The sequence below is a fragment of the Phyllobates terribilis genome, unplaced genomic scaffold (genome assembly GCF_046119375.1).
Source record: "Phyllobates terribilis strain yellow unplaced genomic scaffold, ASM4611937v1 Scaffold_39__1_contigs__length_11870865, whole genome shotgun sequence".
Lineage (NCBI taxonomy): Eukaryota > Metazoa > Chordata > Amphibia > Anura > Dendrobatidae > Phyllobates > Phyllobates terribilis.
The window spans coordinates 2,518,257-2,522,112 of NW_027362799.1; positions in this window are offsets into that span (position 1 = coordinate 2,518,257).

Below are 3,856 nucleotides of genomic sequence, written 5' to 3' on the forward strand. Positions count from 1 at the left end.
AATAAAAAGACAATATCAATGCATCTTGCAAGAGATGTGGAGTTCAGAGTGGTTTAACCAGACGGTTTTAATGCCCCTTGGAAGAGACGTGGAGGTCACAGTAGCTTATCAAAACAGTTTTAATGCCCCTTGGAAGAGTGGTGGAGGTCACAGTGGATTAAAAAGATAATATCAATGCCCCATAGAAGAGTGGTGGAGGTCGCAGTGAAATGAAAAGACAATATCCATTCCACTAGGAAGAGATGTGGAGCTCGCAGTGGAATAAAAAGACAATATCAATGCCTCGTGGAAGAGACTTGGAGGTCACAGTAGCTTAACAAGATGGTTTTAATGCCCCTTGGAAGAGAGGTGGAGGTCGCAGTGGAATAAAAAGACAATATCAATGCCCCTTTGAAGAGTGGTGGAGGTTGCAGTGGATTAAAAATACAATATCAATGCCCTTTGGAAGAGTGGTGAAGTTCGCAGTGGAATGAAAAGACAATATCAATGCCCAGTGGAAGAGACGTGGAGGTCACTGTAGCTTCACAAGATGGTTTTAATGCCCCTTGGAAGAGAGTTGGAGGTCGCAGTTGATTAAAAAGACAATATCAATGCCCCTTGGAAGAGAGGTGGAGGTCGCAGTGGAATAAAAAGACAATATCAATGCCGCTTGGAAGAGTGGTGGATGTTACATTCGAATAAAAAGACAATATCAATGCCTATTGTAAGAGCTGTGGAGTTCAAAGTGTTTAACCAGACAGTTTTAATGACCCTTGGAAGTGACCAGGAGGTCACAGTAGCTTAACAAGACTGTTTTAATGCCCCTTGGAAGAGTGGTGGAGATCGTTGTGGATTTAAAAGACAATATCAATGCCCCGTAGAAGAGACTTGGAGGTCACAGTAGCTTAACAAGATGGTTTTAATGCCCCTTGGAAAAGAGGTGGAGGTCGCAGTGGAATAAAAAGACCAAATCAATGCCCCTTGGAATAGTGGTGGAGGTTACAGTGGAATAAAAAGACAATATCAATATCCCTTGGAAGAGTGTTGGTAGTTACAGTGGAATAAAAAGACAATTTTAATGCACCTTGGAAGAGCTGTGGAGTTCACAGTGGTTTAACCAGAAGGTTTTAAGGCACGGTGGAATAGATGTGGAGGTCACAGTGGCTAAATATTACGGTTTTAATGCTTCTTGGAAGAGAGATGGAGGCCGCAGTGGATTACAAAGACAAAATCAATGCCCCTTGGAAGAGTGGTGGAGGTTACAGTGGAATAAAAAGACAATATCAATGCCTCTTGCAAGACCTGTGGAGTTCAGAGTGGTTTAAATTGATGGTTTTAATGCCCCTTGGAAAAGAAGTGGAGGTCACAGTAGCTTAACATGACGGTTTTAATGCCCCTTGGAAGAGTGGTGGAGGTCGCAGTGGATTAAAAAGACATTATCGATGCCCCTTGGAAAAATGGTGGAGGTCGCAGTGTAATAAAAAGAAAATATTAATGCCCCTTAGAAGAGTGGTGGAGGTTACAGTGGAAAAAAAAGACAATATCAATGTTCCTTGGAAGAGGGGTGAAGGTCGCAGTGAAATAAAAAGACAATATCAATGTCCCTTGGAAGAGTGGTGGAGGTCGCAGTGGATTAAAAAGACAGTATCAATGCCCCTTGGAAGAGTGGTGGAGGTCGCAGTGGAATAAAAAGACAATATCAATGCCCCGTGGAAGGGACGTGGAGGTCACAGTAGCTTAACAAGACGGTTTTAATGCCCCTTGGAAGAGTGGTGGAGATCTCAGTGGATTAAAAAGACTATCAAATCCAAGTGGAAGAGTGGTGGAGGTCGCAGTGGAAAAAAAAACAATGTCAATGCCCCTTGGTAGAGTGGTGGAGGTTACAGTTGAATAAATAGACAATATCAATGCCTCTTGGAAGAGCTGTGGAGTTCAGAGTGGTTTAAACATGCTGTTTTAATGCCCCTTGGAAGAGACGTGGAGGTCACAGAAGCTTAACAAGATGGTTTTAATGCCCCTTGGAAGAGTGGTGGAGGTCACAGTGCAATAAAAAGACAATATCAATGCCCCGTGGAATAGACATGGACGTTACAGTAGTTAAACAAGATGTTTTTAATGCACCTTGGGAGAGTGGTGGAAGCCGTAGTGGAATAAAAAGACAATATCAATTCCTCTTGCAAGAGCTGTGGAGTTCAGAGTGGTTTAAATTGACGGTTTTAATGCACTTTGGAAGAGACGTGGAGGTCACAGTAGCTTAACAATACGGTTTTTATACCCCTTGGAAGAGTGGTGGAGGTCACAGTGGATTAAAAAGACAATATCAATGCCACTTGGAAGACTGGTGAAGGTCCCAGTGGAATAAAAAGACAATATCAATGCCCCTTGGAAGAGTGGTGAAGGCTACAGTGGAATAAAAAGACAATATCAATGCCCCGTGAAAGAGACGTGGAGTTCACAGTAGCTTAACAAGACGGTTTTAAAGCCCTTTGGAAGAGAGGTGGAAGTTGCAGGGAATAAAAAGACAATATCAATGCCCATTGGAAGAGTGCTGGAGGTTACATTGGAATAAAAAGACAATATCAATGCCCCTTGCAAGAGCTGTGGAGTACAGAGTGGTTTAAATTGATGGTTTTAATGCCGCGTGGAATTGACGTGGAGGTCAAAGTAGCTTAACAACACTGTTTTAATGGCCCTTGGAAGAGTGTTAGAGGTCGCAGTGGAATAAAAAGACAATATCAATGCCCCTTGGAAGACCTGTGGAGTTCAGATTGTTTAACCATACGGTTTTAATGCCCCTTGGAAAAGACGTGGAGGTCACAGTAGCTTAACAAAACGGTTTTAATGCCACATGGTAGAGTGTTGGAGGTTGCAGTGGATTAAAAAAACAATATCAATGCCCAGAGGAAGAGTTGTGGAGGTCGCAGTAGAATAAAAATACAATATCAATGCCCCTTGGTAGAGTAGTGGAGGTTACAGTGGAATTTAAAGACAATATCAATGCCTGGTGGAAGAGACGTGGAGATAACTGGAGCTTAACAAGACAGTTTTAATGCCCCTTGGAAGAATAGTGGAGGTCGCAGTGAAATAAAAAGACAATATCAATGCCCCTTGGAAGAGTGGTGGAGGTTAGAGTGGAATAAAAAGACAATACCAATGAACCTTGGAAGAGCTGTGGAGTTCAGAGTGGTTTAACCAGACGATTTTCATGCCCATTGGAAGTGACGTGGAGGTCACAGTAGCTTAAAAAGACGTTTTTAATGCCCCTTGGAAAAGTGGTGGAGGTCACAGTGGATTGAAAAGACAATATCAATGCCCCTTGGAAGAGTGGTGGAGGTGGCAGTGAAATAAAAAGACAATATCAATGCCCCTTGGAAGAGTGGCGGAGGTCGCAGTGGAATAAAAAGACAATATTAATGCCCGTTGGAAGAGTGGTGGAGGTCGCAGTAAAATAAAAAGACAATTTCAATACCCCTTGGCAGAGTGGTGGAGGTTACAGTGGAATAAAAAGACAACATCAATGCCCCTTGGAAGAGCTGTGGAGTTCACAGTGGTTTAACCAGAAGGTTTTTAAGCACCGTGGAATAGACGTGGAGGTCACAGTAGCTAAACAAGACGGTTTTAATGCTTCTTGGAAGAGTGATGGAGGTCACAGTGGATTAAAAAGACAAAATCAATGCCCCTTGTAAGAGTGGTGGAGTTTACAGTGGAATAAAAAGACAGTATCAATGCCTCTTGCAAGAGCTGTGGAGTTCAGAGTGGTTTAAAATGACGGTTTTAATGCCCCTTGGAAGAGTAGTGCAGGTTACAGTCGAATAAAAAGACAATATCAATGCATCTTGCAAGAGATGTGGAGTTCAGAGTGGTTTAACCAGACGGT